At 33.7% G+C, this 20,735-nt stretch overlaps 1 long non-coding RNA gene across 1 annotated transcript in view; it reads left to right on the plus strand.

Moving 5' to 3' along the window:
- The window catches only part of LOC123657910, a 162,690-nt gene extending 155,765 nt beyond the window's left edge, over positions 1-6,925 (plus strand). Inside the window, exon 2 of the long non-coding RNA XR_006743801.1 lies at positions 6,776-6,925. This is a non-coding gene — a long non-coding RNA (uncharacterized LOC123657910). The remainder of the gene's footprint in view (positions 1-6,775) is intronic.
- Positions 6,926-20,735: the final 13,810 nt, after the last annotated feature.

Raw genomic sequence — 20,735 nt, forward strand, 5'->3', positions numbered from 1 at the left:
CGTCGACCTACGTTGTATTATATCGCATAACATTTTACTGGGTATAACGATTTTGATGATTCTTATGTTAATCGAAAGCTGATGCTTGTCTTGTGGCCTCATTTAAATGTTATCGAGATCTGATGACTGCTTTTTGAGTAATTTTTGATAACGCGTATTATGTATTTATATGACTATTTTTTCGTCTACCTCCGTTTTATTATATGTTGATGTAATTGAAATCGTTTTTTTTTTTCGTTTGCGGGCAAACACAATTATAGAAAAAAAAAGATAACGTATGATAACGTAGTTTTGACGTTTTGATGAAAATTTGTTATATAAAGTCTGATTAAGTACAGATATTTAAAAATTTATATGTAAATTTTCAAATCTTATGAAATTATAATCTTAAAAAACTACTTTCTATTATAAACTTAAATAATAAAAAATTTGGTAATCTTTTGTTCTTCTAAATATCGTTGATTGGTCATTTTCTTCGGTCGAATACAATATATCTGGGTATTTAGCAAGAAAATGTATTTTGATTTGTGCTGCAAGTATTTGTTAATAGCTAATTCTTAAGTTGAGTTTCTTTTCTTCCCTTTATTTGGTTAAACAAACAATATTACAATAGATATAAAAACAGTCGGTGAATAAAACAATAAGTACTTAACGTAACACCAAAACCGTTTACCATGGATTTCTTCAAATATTAAAAAATCAGCTTTGTAAAATTTCGATGTAACTTTGTATTTTTTAAATAAATATTATTCTTAAAAATATTATTTTAATCCTATCTCTATTATGAACTTCAATAAAACAAGGGCAGTCGAGGTACACAGATGTCTATCACAATAATCCTCTATAGTCTCTTAGCTATGAGGCTTAAGAGTGGTATGGATTTAAATTCAATGTGAAACAAAGAACGTTACCCTGAGATTGACGACCTAAGTCTTAAAACGATTTATATAATTATTAAAATTTTATATAAACCATTAATTGCTCCACCTTACAAAATCAATCTTAGGGTAGAATAATATAACTAATTTAAAGTTTTTAATTACGAATAAGTTTACGTTTTGTTTTCTAATGTTTACGCGAATTTTATTTATTATAATGAAACTTAACTGAGGTAGGGCACAGCAGGAATTTCCAGCTCAAAATATGGAGCAGCCTGACTGGGGTAGTACCTCGACCATACAGAAGATCACAGCTAAATAATACTATTTTCAAGCAGTATTGTGTTCCTGTTGGTGAGTAAGGTGACCAGAGCTCCTGGGGGGAATTGGGAATTGGGTCGGCAACGCGCTTGCGATGCTTCTGGTGTTGCAGGTGTCTATAAGCTACGGTAATCGCTTACCATTAGGTGAGCCGTACGCTTATTTGCCGACCCGGTGACATAAAAAAAAAGAAACAACTTTTTCGAATTTCATCGCGGTTTATTTTTTAGATGCCTGAGGTTTATGGCGTTGATGCCGACAGCAACCATAGTCACGGGAGGACTACCAAAAAGTTTAGTCATGGATGTTTTATTGTTAATAATATACCGAGAAACTAATTAAAAAACTGTAAGTAAACTTTAAGATTGAATGAAACTTAAGATATTACATAATGTGACATAAAATTAATAAATATCCTTGAAGCTCTTTCTTGGTATGGAGGTAAAAGAGGCCATAAACCTTATTATTACATTGTTTTTACGTGTATTTTTTGAATTGAATAAAGTATCTATAATAAAAATTTCTTATGAGTAACTTTTTAAATTTTGTGATTGTTAATCAATATAAACTGTGCACCGATAAAAAAATATACACATGTATATTTATTACCTTATAAACAAATAACAATATGCGAAACAGTACGTGAAATGAAATTTTGAATTTACGTAATAACACGGCAAAAGTTCCAAGAGACTGTTAACAAGGTTTAATGTTTTATAAATCTTTTGAAGATTTTGTTTTCTAACATCAATAATAAAAAATTATTGAATTAATAAATTTTCTTTGAACTAAATTGAATATCGAAAACAATTTAAAAAAAAGATATCTTTGATGAATTGCGAACTTTATCAATGTTTACGAAACATGCCTGAGGGAAAAAATTACTTTTTAATTTTCTTTTACAACTATGGAATTATTTATTTTTTAATTCAGTTAATATTGCAACGAAAAAAAGCTAATATAATTTTTGAGTTACTTAGTTTATGAAGCGTACTTTATAATTTTTTTTTTTTTTTTTTTTTTTGAGACCAGAGCTCAATTCAATGACAAATGCTTTAATAAAATACTTAATTTAAATTATAAGTTTGAACATTATTAAGGTTCTGTTGTCAAAGACTATACTTCTATAATAATAAACAAAAGAGTATATTTATGAGTGTGTTACGAAACGCTCTACGCCGGGATTTGCTGACCGGAGTTTGCTTCGAAACATTCCCACCATCGCACCTGAGCATCGCACCTGGGCACCGTGTGAAAACGACCCAACACGAAGAACCCAAAACAACCCGATGCTCCGACTGAGCGATCTTTAAATTTTAAGTCACTCTTGTTTCTCACATCGAACCGTTGTCACGTGTAATTAATTAATTATAATTTAGTAATAATAAATTTAATTTTAAATTAAACTTTGCTTTTTTTTTGCAACCTTCGGCTGTCGCTTTTATAATTAGTGTGTGTCAAATATATGGTAGTGTGTGTAATGTTTTTATATTAATTTAATGTATTTTTTTACATAATTATAAAAAAAATATTAGCATTCTGCACTCCTTCTCTATATAAACTATAAGTGTGAGAAATTTCATATTCCTCCGTCCTCACATTTTCGTAAAATGGGTACAAAATTTTTGCTTCATGTATTAACATAAAGATAATGGCAAACATCGTTCACCTTAAAAAGTTCATTCATATCTTCTACTAGCTGTGAACTATGGTTTTACCCGCGTTATATTGAGGAAAAAAATCTAAAGGCTCTTTATAATATTATTTTCTACACAAATAAAAATGAAACCCTTATTATGCTACTAAACGCTAAACTCGAGAACAGACCGATTGGGTATTTCATTAAGTCTTTCATATGTTCTGACTTATTGAAAATATAAAAAATTGCGCTGAACCATATTTGAAATATTAAAAAATATTTTCAACGTTTGTGTCATCAGTTAGTTATATATTACTATACAATAAAATACTTTTTTTAACTTCATAAACTGCATCTAAGCGAAATTTGTATTGATCGCTACTTTTTTACGTTTAACAGTGTACATTTTTTTTATTTAGAGATTTAGTTGCTCAAGCACCCGCTCATTAAAACTGTTGTTTATTTTGCTGACAAGAAAACAATTAAATCTTTTTTGAAACGTGATTTTTTTTGTCCTTTCAATTTTCTATTAAGTCTATGTTTACCGGATTAAAGCTAATATTTTCGCAATAATTAATCATGTTTTTAATAAAGGTTACTAAAGAGGTCACCTTTTTAATCTATATAAATAAATAAAATTGAAGGTTGCTGTTTGTGATACTAAAATAACCACTTTTCAATAAATGCAAATGGATGTATATTTATAGCAAAAAATATCGACTGAAATGCGTAGATATTTAATCTATATAAAATTAATATTTGTCTGTATATCTATAGGTACCAATAAATAAAATTGGAGTGTCGGTTTGTAATATTAAAATAATCGCTTTTTACTTAATGCACGATATATACACGATACATATACCGAAATAACATTTTCTACAATTTTTGTCTGTCTATCTGTCTGTTTCCGGTTATTCTCTGAAACGGTTGAACTGATTTCGACGAGTCTTTCACTGGCAGATAGCTGAAGTAATAAGGAGTAACTTAGGCTTTTTATTTTAGAAATTCATTTATTTTATAACTCGAACTGAACAATAACTTTTTTGTTAAATTCCACTCGGACGAAGTCGCGGACACAGCTAGTTTTCTTAAAATCCGTTATCACCGATCAATCTCAGCTACCCTACATTCCGCATGATTTGACGTAACACTGATTATTTCGGTCCAGTTATATCGCGAGAGTTACAGAAACCTTTCAGAAATGTGTTGAACTTCTAAAGCAAGATTTCCTTTGAATTGTATTTTATCGTAGAGGAATTCGATTGAAGGTTTCGGCGTCACATTATATGCCTAAATGGTATGTTAGGGTCACTGCACTGTGCTCTACTAAGGGTAGAAAAAATATTTATTTATTTATTTATTTATTTACACTTTATTGTACAACCAACAAATAAAATAAACAATCAACATTAAAAATAATTTGTAGAAAAAAAATGTACAAAAGGCGGCCTTATTGCTTAAAAGCAATTTCTTCCAGGCAACCTCAGGGCAAAGGAGATGATAATTATATTGACGGTGTAGGCGTACAGTTTAAATTTATAAACAATAATAGGAAACAACTCAATAAATACACATACATACCTACATAGATAGATTGTTTACATACATACATACACACACATACACACATAAGTTCATACTACATACGTGACAGAAGAAGATAATCATAAGGCTGGAAACCTAAAGCAAAGGATTAAATCCCGTTCATTTTAAGAAAGTGTTGTTTAATGGATTCCTTAAAAATAGGAAGAGATTGAGAACGTCTAATCCACAAGGGCAAAGAATTCCAAAGTCGAGAAAATTATCATATAATGAGATATATGATATAATGAGATGTCATAAAAAGTAGACTATAAATATGTGGCATTATAAGTACTATACTAACAAAGCCAATTTAGTTATAACGTGAGTAAAATATATCTACCAGCAATTTGGAGCGATAGCAGTCTCCACGTCCCCTCTCCTCCTCACTAGGGTTTCACATTGGCAGATCGTGATCAAAATGTTTTGACCGTAATTAAATTTTGTTTAGAATTTCTTAGTTAAATCAGACTATCATACTGACTTTCTAATCTTTAAAAAAAATTTTTTAATTATACATATATAATAACACCAAAAATTAAATTTAAATAAAAAAATATATATAACTGAATTAAATTAAAATTGGTTGGTCGTCTATTGGCAGACAGTGTTTAACCGATTTATGTGTGACGATTATTATATAATTAACTAGAGATCCCGGCTTCGCACGATTGCAAAAACTATCCTCTACTATATTATGCACGTATTATACATATAAATCTTCCTCTGGAATCACTCTATTTATTAAAGAGAACCGCATCAAAATCCGTTGCGTAGTTTTAAAGATCTAAGCATACAGACAACGGGAAGCGACTTTATTTTATACTACGTAATAATAAATGCTGTGACAGTGGAATGATGTACTTCACATTAAGTCGAACATATTATGTACATAGTTACCTACTAATAATGTCGACAATACTGATGTCTGATAAAACTCAAGTAAGATCCAATTGACTTAAGAATTAAGAAATTAATAAACGCTTCACACTCAACGGATCCCCCAGTAGGATTTTCTCCTGTGTTGGGGGTCCGGAAATACACACAATACACAAGCACTACGCCCAGACCTCGACTAACATCTATATGGTCGATACAAATGTCTGTCGTGAGCGGGAATCGAACCCGCGACCGCCAGCGTAACAGCCGGTACTATTACCGCTGCGCTAACGCGTCTTCAAACTTTCTTATGAGACTCTTCACACACCTCTGTGTACGTTCAATAAATCGACACCAACAATTTATATTACGCCAACTCGAATTTTAGATATCTTTGTTTTTTTTATGCGAACTTGATAAAATGTGTTTTATTTGTACTAAAAAATGTAAATTGAAATAAATAAATTAACTATTAAAGATACCAAATGTCAAATAAGTTTCTTAATTAATATAAAAGGTATCACGTTTTTTCCTTTTATAAGCCTCTATTGTAAAGTTCATCTTTATGACTTAGCTTAGTATAAATTGCTGGTGTCGAAATGTACATGTTATTCCAGTACAGTATGATTTGCATAGCGAATTTATAGTTATATTTTCAAAAATTAAACAAAACATTACAAGACCAATTAATAGTTGCATTCAGCCTGTAAGGTCCCACTGCTGGGCATATAATAATAATAAGATTTATTTATTTTCTCACCACAATATTGCTAACAGGACATTAGATAGGTACATAATAACATGAGAACTAATATTGTGGGAGACTGGTGCCTAAGCTAGGCTCGAGGCCTGTGTTTCAGGACACCAGGTCTCCACGCCTTAAAAAAGTACATTTCAATTCTCATCATACGGGCATTAACAATTTTGTTGTAAACAATATTATATGAGATAGTAACTTTGTATATCTAAGGTTAGTATATTTTATGTTATTCGTGGTAAAATATGGGTTAGGTGGTGTGTGTGTGTGTGTGTGTGTGTGTGTTGTGTGGGTGTGGGTGCTAGTATGTTAGAAGTACTCTAATTAATAGGATATAGGAGAAAGGATTGAAGCTTAATCCACCACAATGCTCCAATGCAGGTTGGAGGATATATTCCCTACTATGAGTAACGATCGCTATCAGGTGTACATGATAACAACCGGGACCGACGGCTTAACGTGCTTTCCGAGGCACGGTGAGGAGACCCACAAGGACTGCACGAACACCCAGACCACGGCTAACTGTATGGTCAATACAAATGTTTGTTAAACAAAACTCAAACCAGTGCTGTGCCAACGCGTCATCAATATAAATTATATCACTAAGTTATAATATAATAATAGTTAATTAAATGTATAACCTTTACTTACTTGTAATTGGCGTACAATGAAGAAATTTCATTCATTCATTTAATCATTATCTCTCATTTGTTTCAGGTACAAAAACTGGAGCTGAGATCCCTGATACACGACATGCAAGCGTAAATTGAATAAACATCTTTAAATCAAAGAAAAATATAATACTTGTAGAATATAACTATGTATTAAATCTTTAGTTGTAATAAAACAGTTATCGGTCCATTTTTATTATAATACTATATACGATTATGCAATGCACTGACATAGTCAATTTGTTTTACATTACTGTCTATAATATTAATGTTTTATAAATCTTTAGGTGAATCTATTATATCTCATGGACTAAGCACACCTACGGTCTTACATTTAAATCACATCTCGATAGAATCTATCATCTCCAATTATGAATCTTAAAAATAATCGTATCCATATACATAAGAAATAAATACAAAAACAATTCCTTGAAATTATTTAACTACTGCAAAGTAGTGCCAATACATACTAAAATAAAATATAAATTATTAATAGAACAATATTTTAATTCAAACATTCAAATAAAAATGAGTCACTATAAACTTACAAGAAATATTACAAATCACACATTAAAAATACCTAGGTATAGTAATTTTTATGGAAAACGTACGCTTGAATATATTATTCCTTTCTTAATAAATAATCTGCCATCGAATTCAAAAAAAAAATCAAAAAAACAACTATAAATACATATTTAAAAAATTCTTTTTAGACCAACATATAGAGAGATTGAAATGGCCGCATTTATTATTTTTATTATGACTATTATTATTCTTTAACCACTTAATGTTATTTTTCCACGAATGCTTGATGGAGACCCCATTCCGGGTTTCAAATGAAGTTTTCCTTCTCCAGGACCCTGATGATTTTGAGCCAGGTTTATCCCTCGGTCGCCTTTGACGATCCCCATGGAAAGAAAGGGGGTGGTGCTATTCTACTTTCTTAAAGAATAAAAAAAAAATAATGAAATCAAAGAAATCTTGAATTTTTTATACGTAAATTAATCATACTCCACATGTCCGTCCCCCTTAAGCAGTTAGTGGTCCTCATCACTGAAAGCTTAACAGGCATGATCTAGACATACCAATTATGAAGGGAATCAAAGCTCATAGCGAAACTACAATCTCAACCACAAACGAAATTAAACGTTTATTCCAGTAACTTCAGTTCAATCCTTGAGTTCGTTTATTTAAATTTGTTCAACAATTCGCTAATCACTTTGATTCAATAACTGGAATGACAGCTCCGTCTGAAACACGATATGAAGTTAGCTAAAACAATTTCTGTATGAATTGAATTAGTTTAATGTTTTTGAAATATTAACAGATATTGTAATTCTAATTCGTTCCTAAGCCATGGCCAAAATACTTACTTTAGTTAATGAATTCACCGAAAATGAGTAAAATTAATCATCATTACAGCCTATACAGTCCACTGCTGGACACAGGCCTCCACAAGTTTACGCCAAAAATAACGTGAACTCATGTGTTTTGCCCATAGTCACCACGCTGGGCAGGCGGGTTGGTGACCGCAGTACTGGCTTTGTCGCACCGAAGACGCTGCTGCCCGTCTTCGGCCTGTGTATTTCAAAGCCAGCAGTTGGATGGTTATCCCGCCATCGGTCGGCTTCTTAAGTTCCAAGGTGGTTGTGGAACCTTGTTATCCCTTAGTCGCCTCTTACGACACCCACGGGGAGAGAGGGGGTGGCTAAATTCTTTAGTGCCGTAGCCACACAGCACCCGTAGCCACACAGCAAAATTAATCAATCATCAAAATAGTACATTGATGTTTGTACTTGTACAAATATACGAGAATGACCGGAGAGGGTGTCTGTCCTTGTAGGTATGTCTACCATGATTCGGAGAGCACGTAAGTAGCACGTATAAAAATTGGCCGCCAACATGCTTCTGCACGAAGGAAGAGGCCTTTCCTATCAGTGATACGTTATAGACTGTTAAGTTGTGGTTGATGTGCCTTTATAGCAAGTACTACATTTCATATACCTAATAACATATTAACAAAGTTAAGTTAAGCAATAAGTGAACTTAACCCGCTCAACGCAACAGAAATTTCGATATTACTACCTTTTAACTTTACCGCTCGATATCGACGTCATTTTGATGCACTTTGTAACGTTTCACTCAATAACTTTGTTACTATAGTTTACAAGTTTCTGTGTAGAGACTTCAAATAATTTATTTAAGTAAAACTCGAGTTTGAGGGAAAGCATATATCCATCAATAGACTGCGATAGGCCGAAGTCAAACTCGAGTTTGTTACAATATATTGTAATAAAAACTTTAGAAGTAAATCTTTTTTTGGAATCGTGATTTGAAACTCGATGACACGAAAATGCGCACGATAAAGAAACAAACACACAAATGTATAGGAATAAGTCAGCGAGAGAGTGAGATAGAATACATAATACTGTATTTTATACTCTCGATGAAGAAAATTTCTCGTAGGCTACTTTTCAAAAGTTTTACTTTTGCTGAGTCACTTCACACACAAGTTTCACTTTTGCTGTGTGTGTGTGTCTACACACACACACACACACATAATAGCTTAACGTACTTTCTGAGGCATGATGGAAAGACCCTGAGTGGAAACTTGCGATCTTTGACCTTAAGACAATAATGTTTAATTTAAGAAAAACTGTGATATAAAATATGCCATTCACCTGTTTCATTCACTCCTCCTTCACTTCGCTTTGCTCCAAATATTTCTAATATACATAATGTAACAATAATGTCTAATGGTAAACTGTCCTTACATGTGGTTCACCTCAACGTTCATTGAACTCTGTGTAAGCACTAATGTAGCCACAATTTAGCTACTGCATCAAGCATAATTTGACCGTATTTGGTCACCTAAAATATTTATCTGGCCATAAACTGGCTAACAATAGCTATCTGATGAATAAAACTAATCTCATTTACAATGGCGAGTTTACTATTTTGTCTCAAAAGGATTCAATTACAATTTTGTGTGAAACAAAACCAATTTTCGATTGAAGAAAATTGCTTTTAAATGAAGAGAATTAAATTTTAATTTTTACGCAACGCATGTTATTGTATTTAAAAAGGGAAATTATAAAGTCTTCGTCAATTATTTATTTAATCCTGTTATTCTGAGATACAGTTATCAGACTAGTTCACATAACAGGTGCACTTTAATTGTAAATACATTTCTTTATGTTATATTTAACTGAGGTAGGGCACAGCAGGAATTTCCTGCTCAAAATATGGAGCTGCCCGACTGGGGTAGTAAGTACCTCGACCTTACAGAAGACCACAGCAAAATAATACTGTTTTCAAGCAGTATTGTGTTCCTGTTGGTGAGTATGGTGACCAGAGCTCCTGGGGGGATTGGGGATTGGGTCGGCAACGCGCTTGCGATGCTTCTGGTGTTGCAGGTGTCTATAAGCTACGGCAATCGCTTACCATCAGGTGATTTGTAAAAGTGTGAATTGTACATTTATTTGTTACCAATAAAATTCTCTTTTTTTATTATCGTCATCATCATTACATCATCCTATCGCAGTCCACTGGTGAGTGTTGGCCTCCCAAGTTCGCGCCAAACATCCCGGTTTTTGCAATCCTCAACCAGCCTCCTCCATTTATTTACTATGATTATACATATATATCACTGTTTGTTTATTTTAGAGAGTGCTAGAAAAAAATCTGTATTTCGAATATGAATAACTTTAGCTGTACAGGACATATCACGATTATTATTCTAATACTTTTACCCGTGACCTTGATCATAATACGCTTGCAACGTCACATTGTAGTAAAACTGTTATGAGCGACCGTTAAAGGTTAAAATCTTGTATTTCGAGTTTATTTATTAAAGACCTTCTGACAACTTCTGCCGTTCGTGTAAACGGAATTGGGAAAATAGAGAGAGTAACTGCAAACGTCTGTTCACTGGCCGAGAAGAAAGATCTAAACTTAGATAGTAATTGACTAAAGATGTACAAAGTAAAATTTATTTAAGATATAAATCATGGCTAGAGTATTTCTATTTTAATAAAATAAATATGTATAGTGAAGCATTGAATAAATAAATCAACATAACTGAACGTTCGTGAAATGTTAAATAATCAACCAGTTGTCAAGGCAATAGTTTAGCACTTTTCAAATTAAAGTTTACGTCAGAAAGTTGACAAGGGCAGTTCGTTCCAAACACGAATATTCAATAGCCTTTATGAGTGAAACGCTTATTTTCAATTTAAACATGAAATTTTAAACTTAATACTTAGATTTTAGAACTAGATGCTGGATTCAAAACAAGAGAACTACTTGTGCAAATATTTATTCGAAATTTAAACTTTATACTAGGTACTGGCTTCTGCAAAGCGAAACTGCCAGTTCAGGAGTTAAAGAATTATTTATTTTTTTCTATGAACTCTTTTTGTTCAATAATGATTATAATAATTATACTTCTAGGTAACCCGACGATCCTTTCTAACTGTAAACGTATAAAATAACTCTGAAGCTAGGTTTTCTGAAATTGTCACATTTTTGTGCAATAATTTTTGCTCCGTAAATACTTTTTCACTTCAGCCTAATACAGTCCACTGTTGGATATAGGCCTCCACAAGTTCGCACAAAGAATGGCGTGAACTCGTGTGTTTTGCCCATAGTCACCACGCTGGGCAGGCGGGTTGGTGACCGCAGGGCTGGCTTAGTCGCACCGAAGACGCTGCTGCCCGTCTTTGGCCCGTGTATTTCAAAGCCAGCAGTCGGGTGGTTATTCCGTCATCGATCGGCTTTATAAGTTCCAAGGTTATAGTGGAACTGTGTTATCCCTTAGTCGCCTCTTACGACACCCACGGGAAGTGAGGGGGTCGCTATATTCTTATTGCCGTAACCACGTCCTTTTTACACATTAAAAAAATGTATTATTAAATTATCCGAATTTGTGCAGGCATTTTTGAGTCTTGCGTTTAGCAATACCTTTAAGGGATTCACTATGATTTGTATAATCATACGAACTATTTGAAAGTTCTGGACATATTATTCTGTTTACATGGCTTAGTTAAACCCTAAGATTAAGGATCGCTTACTAAATCCTATACAAATACTCTTAAGTTTCGAAGACAATTTTAAGCCTCGAAAATTACCTTTGTGGCTAATCACAAAATCTTCGCGATAATACTTTGAGCCAATAGTCGTACCAGAGAACTAAACAATAGTTAACAACAGTTCGCAATAAATTTTCCTTCAAAAAACACATAAATATATACATAAATAGAAGTATTATTAAAATTACCCATTCAAGACGTTATAATTGTAAAGGCGTTCTGTATCAGCTTTCAAACTTCTTTTAGCTGAGGTAGAGCATAGCAGGTAACATCGCGCTCAAAATTTGGAGCATCCCGACTGGGGAAGTACCTCGAACTTAACGAAGATCACAGCTAAATAATGCTAATTTTAAGTAGTGTTGTGATCTTATGGTAAGTACGATTCTGAAGCGTCTACAAGCTACGATAATCACTTACCATCAGGTGAGCCGTACGCTTGTTTGCCGACCTAGTTGTGTAAAAAAAAGCTTGTAGTTGTTTTGGCTATCAGGTAAAAGTACTTTCATTCAAGAAATCGTGTTTGTAAAGAATTAGGTTTACTTACTAAAGGTATCATTTTTGCTGTTACATTTGTAAATTATCAACATTAAAAATTACGAAATACTTTCGTACTAACGTCTTTTAGATGTATCAAGCTGTGTTCTAGAGATTTACTAATAATAATGTAATTAGTGTTCAAATTACGAATCGTCAAAATTAAAATTGGTACAAAAAAAAGGAAATTAGTATCGCCTATTGATTGACTAAATTGTTATAAATATATAATTATTATTCTTATTTAAAGAGAAGTTTTATTTTCAGTAATACTGAACAACACATTATTCTGACATATAGCATTTTTGCAGAATCTTCCCATCGACTTTCATCTTAATTTGAAATAAACAAATTGTAGTCAAAAAAGGTGCAATTATGTTGTTAAAATATCTCACGATTGTATTATAAACTTTTTTCGACAGTGACAGCGTTCAAAATCAAAATACGTAAAAGGAGAGGTTGAGGAGCGACATTTTTCCTCATCGTGCAGTCACGTCAAATCTTGTTGTCACGTTCGAACGTGACTTGTCATGCACAGTTGCGATTTCCTTTAAAATGTTCCAAGTGTATGTGCATACGTGTCTTTTATCTAATAATACAAGTACACAACAATCGAATCTTATTTACATACTAGCTGACCCCGCAAACGTTGTTTTGCCATATATGTTATTAACCTCCTTGATCCCCCTCCCCCTTATAACTTAGGGATATGAAAAAATAGATGTTTGCCGATTCTCAGACCTACCCGATATGCACACAAAATCTCATAATATTTTATTAACCCCCTTAATCCCCTCCCCCCATTATAAGTGAGGGATATGAAAAAAAAATATGTTGTTCGATTCTCAGATCTACCCGATATGCACACAAAATTTCTACCAGATATCTACCGGGTAACCAAGTTGCGGCGGGCATTAATGACTTATTAAAATAAATAAAGAACTACTTACTACTAAAGCATACTCTTTTTAAAAACTCAGTAGCTGTAAATTTCCAGATGACCAATAAATAAATTTTCTAGCTTCTTAACAGTAAGTAAGGGTGGTCAAAGAGCTTAAAGTCCGCAAGTTAAACTTTAGTTTAGCAAAATCTTAGAAATCGTTATCTCAACAAACTCTCGCTGTAACGAAGTCTAGGAGCCGTCCTCATTAGCGAGAGAGCTTGGGGCTGTTGTTTGCTCAGTTGTTCTTTATTGCAACCATTTTATTACTCGAGATTATATAGTCTTTAAACAGATTTAGTAAATTGAGATTGTGTTTTATTTTAATTTAATGAGCTCAATGTCGACAAAATTGGACATAAACGACGACAATAGACTTTAATAAACAATAAATAAATAAATATAAATATATTATACATACACACACGGTCGTCTGTTCCTATGGTAAGAAACTTAATGCTTGTGTTACAGGTAACAGTCGACTGTTATAACATTTTTTTTTTGACAAATATACATAGAAATAATACATATATAAATACACACATTACACCCAGACTCAAGCGTGAATTGAACCCGCGGTATAGCTAACTGCTTCAATGCGCTAGTCACAGTTTAATAGTTTACTATCTTTATACTTTATATACTTCTCATTCCCCTCTTGTTTAATTTTGGGTTCTTGTAAATATTGCATCACTGAAAACCATTATTATATCCTCGATTATATTGACATCTGTTAAATAAGCTTTAGCGTATTCAAAAACCTTATATATTTGAAAAGAATGTTCAAAGATTAAGCACATTTTTAATTTTTGAAAAAAAAAAAAGCTCGAATAGGCTCGAAAGCTCGTATGGGGCTCAAATTAGAATTTCCTGGAATATGAGTACTCACACTCTATCTATTATTGTTGTTTTTGTTTTAATGTGCAGTGTGGCTATGGCACTAAAGAATATAGCCTCTCTTCCCGTGGGTGTCGTAAGAGGCGATTATTGGATAACAAGGTTCCACTACCACCTTGGAACTTAAGAAGCCGACCGATGGCGGGATAACCATCTAACCGCTGGCTTTGAAACACACAGGCCGAAGACGGGCAGCAGCGTCTTAGAAGCGACAAAGCCAGCCCTGCGGTCACCAACCCGCCTGCCCAGCGTGATGACTATGGGCAATACACATGAGTTCACGCATTTTTGGCGCGAACTTGTGGAGGCCTATGTCCAGCGGTGGACTGCAATAGGCTGGAATGATGATGATGATGATGATGATGATGTTTTAATATAGTGAAATTTTTGTTAAATTATTTATTTGTATTTTTGTATTATTTATTAAAATTGTGATTTTATTATTGTTTTTACAGATTATCCTGATATTTATTAATTTTTAGCTCTATGTTTTATCCATTGTAAGAATTGTTTTTTTAAGGGTCATTTGTTATCTTAAATAAAGAATTATTATTATTATTATATCACTTCTATATTGTGAACTCTTTGAATTACTATGTGATGGAATTCTCACAACCGTTCTCTTTGCTCTGATAAGTATCTGTTTCTTAAAATCCGCTCTAATTTTTCTTCTTTTTACACTAAGTCTTTTCTGTCCAAGGAGTTTGCTTATGAAGTTTTTGTCCATGAACATGAGACATGCTTTTGGTATCACTACTCACATACGTAAAAAAAAGTTATGATATTCGAATACATATAATAATTGTGTGCCATATTTCTTTCCCAGACTGTCGTATATTTTATACCTACATTTTATTTTTATATCAGTTTTTATCATTTTTCAGTGTCATGACGTAATGCTGATGAACTTGCATTTCAGTATTAAATTCGTATACTGCAATAAATCCAAGTAAGCAAAGTTTGGCAGCGGTCCAAATGGTATAAAAGTGTTGCATAACAACCTACGTCTCTGACATCGTTAACTAGGTCTTTAGGTATCAAATTAAGTATACATACAACGACCGCTCTGGTGTAACGGTGCGTGTACCCTGTCGGGAGCGCCTAAACACCGATAGTCCCGGGTTCGATTCGCGCTCGGAGTGGGTATTTGTGTTTATACAAATATTTATTTCTTTGTCACCTTGACAAACCAAGGACTACCTTGTGAGTCTCCCTACCATGTCTCGAAGAGCACGATAAGCCGTCGATCCCGGTTGTTATCATGTACACCTCATAGCGATTGTTACTCATAATAGGGAATATATCCATCAATCAATATTGGAGTACCGTGATTGATAAAGCACTGATCCTTCTCCTACATGGGGAAAGAGGCCTATCCCCAGCAGTGGGATATTACAGGCTTTTGTATGCAGTTTATTACCATAGGGATAAAATGTGCATGAAGAAGATACTGCTTAACTTTCATAAAATCTTTTTGATTTTCTGAAGTACTTTAAAAAATATCAGTGTGTGACCCAATTGCGCAGTTCGTAGTGACACTGCTTTCTGCTTCGGGGGCTTTGGGTTTGTTTCACGCCCCGAGCCTAATATTCATTAATTGAGTTGCTGTTGAACAGAGTGTTTATGTATGTAAGTATTTATTAAAAAATAAAATCTAAAAAAAAAAACCAGGACTCATTATGAATATACTTTTGTATTTGAGTAAGTCTTTGACAAACATTCCAACGATTTTCTCACGTTCAGGACCCAATTCTCGCTCACGCCTCGCTCCACATTGCGTGTTCCTACGTAATGATTCACTTCAACGTCTCTTTGTACGTACACCTTTTTTTTCTTCTTGTACCATTAACGTGTGAAAAATATATAAAATTATGTGAAAAGTGTGAATATGTTTTTGCTGTTAAATGAGGGTTACGTTTTTCTATCATGTTTTATATGTTTCTCGTATAATTTTGGCATGATTTGTAGGCCAAACTATTTCACAGAAATTAATTTACGTTTTTCTATCATGTTTTATATGTTTCTCGTATAATTTTGGCACGCTTTGTAGGCCAAACTATTACACAGAAATTAATACATACAATTTTAAAATATGTATGTTGTGTGGTCACGGCAGTAAAGAATATAGCTACCCCTCTCTACCCGTGGGTGTCGTAAGAGGCGACTTAGGGATAACACAGTTTCACTACCACCTTGGAACTTAAAAAGCCGACCGACGGCGGGATAACCATCCAACTGCTGTCTTTGAAATACACAGGCCAAAGACGGGCAGCAGCGTCTTCGGTGCAACGAAGTCAGCCTGCGGTCATGAACCCGCCTGCCCAGCGTGGTGACTAAGAGCAAAACATATGAGTTCGCGCCATTTTAGGTGCGAACTTAGGAGACCTATATCCAACAGTAGATTGCGTTAGGCTGAAGTGATGAATTTTAAAATTTAGATCAAATATTTGAATGTCGATTTGTATCTATCTATGCTTAATTGCTTATGCAGGAGCTTTGACACAATTAACCACATAACCATTATAAGATAACCTGGATTAAGAAAACCTTATAATTGTCAACCAATTAGTATAGTTTTCTAATATGCTGAGTGCTATTGGATATGGAATAGGCTCTGATTCGGTCAAACATATGACTAAGGTGTGACCGCTACAGAGATGCATATTTGTTAATACATACAATGAGCGCTGATAATTATCTTAAACTGTCTCTAATACTATCCGTTCGATCAGTTTTACTACAACTAAAGTTCCAAGCTACGATATATGAACCTCATAAGACTGAACAAGAACTTTTTCTAATGTATTAGTACGTGACGTAATTAGAAATGGGGAAGTCATTTGAGATCTTTCTGATGAATTTCGGTTATCCGAGTGTGAATATGTAGGAAAAGAATTGTAGCTCAATTCACCACGCTGCTTCGCTGCGGCTTTGCATCTGTATATCTATACACGTACGTATATGTATTCCCTGCAATGAGCAACGATCGCTATTAGGTATTTATGATAACAGCCGAAACTGAAATCTTAACGTGCTCTCCGAGGCACGTAGGGGAGACAATGACAGGCATCTAAACCGAAAAAAAATATTATACAAATACAAATACCCATCCCGAGCGGGAATCGATCCGCAAACCATCAAATTTGTTTCTCGATATATACTTACGTATATAGATGTAGGTTGGGTAATAATTTCTTTTTTTTATCATTAATTTTGCATGGCGTATAATTTATGTTTCTGTAACATAAAATAAAAATCTTTTTTACGCCTATGGAACCAAGTATCATCAATGGAACGTAAAAAGTTTTATAAAAAAACGACGATTTTATTATAATCTTGTAAACTACAAGATGTCAAGTTATAGTGCCTATGTATTATTATCAACAAGGTCAAAAGATCGTTTCATATTATTCTGACATTTAATGACGTAATACAATTGTCCCAATGGCAAAGGACTTAAACGTACATTTGACTAGTCCTCTTGTTTTCGAGATTATTTCTTAATTTAATTGAGTTTTTCTTCACGTATTCTATTTTTTTAGAGTATTGAAATAACATATATAGGTAGTATTGTTAAAGAGTTGGTTTTCATAAAATATTAGTATTCATTTTTATATAATACTAGCTGTGCCCGCGGCTTCGCACGCGTTGAAATCAGTTTGTCACAAAGTTTCCCCGGCAAACTTCCAGTGAAACTCTCATCAAAATCGGCTTAGCCGTTCCGTCGAAGCCCTCTCTCCATTGGTGAAACCGCATGAAAATCCGTTCAGTAGATTTTGAGGGAATCGATCACATACGCTTTTGGGGACTTTGTTTTATAATACACTAACTGTTGCCAGCGTCTACGTCCGCGTGGTTATAAAGATATGCATTACTATTAAGCTGCTTAACGCAAATTATGTTTTTATTTCAGTCACTTGAAATATCACTCTGAGTAACTTTTTCAAACGCACAATTTAGTATAATTTAATATATTTTTATAAAACCTCTCTATACACCACATTTTTAGTTTTATTTTCAGGCTGCAGTATAAATAGGCTTTCAGGCGAACTTATAGCTGCTGTATATGTTTCATACAAACTATCAACCCCAATTAAACGCCCTTAGCGGTGGAATATCGCAAAATCCGTTCTTAGCGGACGTCTACTAACTATAATCTACCTCCCTGCCAAATTTCATCTTTGTCCATCTTGGATGGATAGACCATCCAGCAGTTTTTGAGTTCTCGTGATGAGTGAGTCAGTGTTTATATACTTATATATAGATTACGATGTATTATTTGGACACTTCCTCACTATCTATAGAGCATAAATTTTAAATTTCAAGTCTCTTACTTCAAAAACATAGGACTTTCATACAAACTTCCAACCCCCGTTTTACCCCCTTAGGGGTTGAATTTCGTAAAATCTGTTCTTAGCAAATGTCTACGCCCTATAAGAAGCCTATCTGCCAAATTTCAAGTTTGTAGGTGTTATAGTTTCGGAGATTTCGTGATTTTTATTTTATTTATTTTTATTTTTATTTTTATTTTATGAGTGAGTAAATCTACCATCCCTCGTTTTAACCCCAAAGAGGAGTTGATTTCTAAAGATACATTATTTGAACACCTTCTCGTCATCTATAGACATTAAATTTCAAGTATCTTACTTCAAAAACATAGGACTTTCATACAAACTTCCAACCCCCGTTTTACCCCCTTAGGGGTCGAATTTCGTAAAATCCGTTCTTAGCGGATGCCTACCTCTTATAAGGAGCCTACTTGCCAAATTTCAAGTTTGCAGGTGTTATAGTTTCGGAGATTTCGTGATGAATGACCTTTCGCGTTTATATATATTATAGATAGAGCAGATAAAATTATTAAACCTAATTTCAATACAAAATTTGTTTGTTAAGTATTTTTGTATTTTTTGTTTAATATTTACCAACAACCTATTTCTTTTTCTCAATTATAATCTTAATATTTTTCTGAAGATTTTGATTGAACAATAAAGCTTAAACTGATTGTGCATTTTTTCTTTTGGTAATTATTATTTTAGTAATTATATTACGCTTACGCGTCAGCCTGTAATATCCCACTGCTGGGTATTTGCCTCTTTCCCCATGCAGGAGAAGAATCAGAGGTTAATCCACCACGCTGCTCCAATGCGGGTTATAATCTTTTATATAAAATTCTCGTGTCAGAATGTTAGTTACGATACTCCTTCGAAACGGCTGGACCGATTTTTATGAAATTTTGTGTGCATATCGGATAGGTCTGAGAATCAGCCAACATCTATTTTTCATGCCCCTAAGGCACTTGTATAAGGGGAGGGGGGTATTTAGGGAGTTAATAACATATATGGCAAAATAACGTTTGCGGGATCATCTAGTAATTATATGAATAGCCCTAACCTTTACAACAACAAAATAATACGAGTAGTTACGGTAAAGTAAAAGGTAAATTTAAAAGAAGTTATTACAATCGTAACAGCCTAGCAAAGTGGGTCGTCGTGAAATGAAAAAACCCCTAAATGTATCCTTCTGTCTATCTATTGCTAATTAAGAGAGATGTTGGAATTCCGCACTAATTACAACCTCCGAATCACATAAGACATATTTACGGTAAAAGCAGATGTATGTATTATGTCTTAAGGTATATTTTCATGTTCTCAAAATCATGTGAGGTTTATATGTAATTACAGTTTTTGGCTTTCATTATTACTACGTTTAAAGGTACACATTTGATTTAATTGATTTAACTTACAATTTTTGAATTTCTAAGATATTAATACATTTGTTGATACTTCTGCGTACCTTGTTACTACAAAGAATAAGCACCTGTAAGGAAACAAGGTGTTTCTAATAAAAATTAATACCTCCTTGTTTACATATTATTGTCATTAATTTTAATTGAAAACTATTCCCCTTTATTTACCTTAATCTCAACATTTATGACAGGTAATGTCTTCATTATGTTGTGTGGCTACGGCACTAAAGAATTTAGCCACCCCCTCTCTTCCCGTGGGTGTCGTAAGAGGCGACTAAGGGATAACAAGGTTCCACAACCACCTTGGAACTTAAGAAGCCGACCGATGGCGGGATAACCATCCAACTGCTGGCTTTGAAATACACAGGCCGAAGACGGGCAGCAGCGTCTTCGGTGCGACAAAGCCAGTACTGCGGTCACCAACCCGCCTGCCCAGCGTGGTGACTATGGGCAAAACACATGAGTTCACGTTATTTTTGGCGTAAACTTGTGGAGGCCTATGTCCAGCAGTGGACTGTATAGGCTGTAATGATGAATGTCTTCATTAAAGTTACCATTGTTAAACGTTGATCACGGTGCAAATCTTACTGCCTTTCAGATAATAATTTTAATCGATAACATTTAAAACTTTTTTAAGTTTTACAACTCACTTATACTCGTAACATCCTAGATTTATGTACAAGAACATTAAATTAGCATTTAAGAATCATTCAAAATTTCCAGTCAGTAACCGCGTGAAACGTCTAGTTAAATCGAATAAAATAAAGTGTACACTTTTTTTATCTTTGCATTAATGAGA

This window comes from Melitaea cinxia, chromosome 11 (genome assembly GCF_905220565.1).
Source record: "Melitaea cinxia chromosome 11, ilMelCinx1.1, whole genome shotgun sequence".
Lineage (NCBI taxonomy): Eukaryota > Metazoa > Arthropoda > Insecta > Lepidoptera > Nymphalidae > Melitaea > Melitaea cinxia.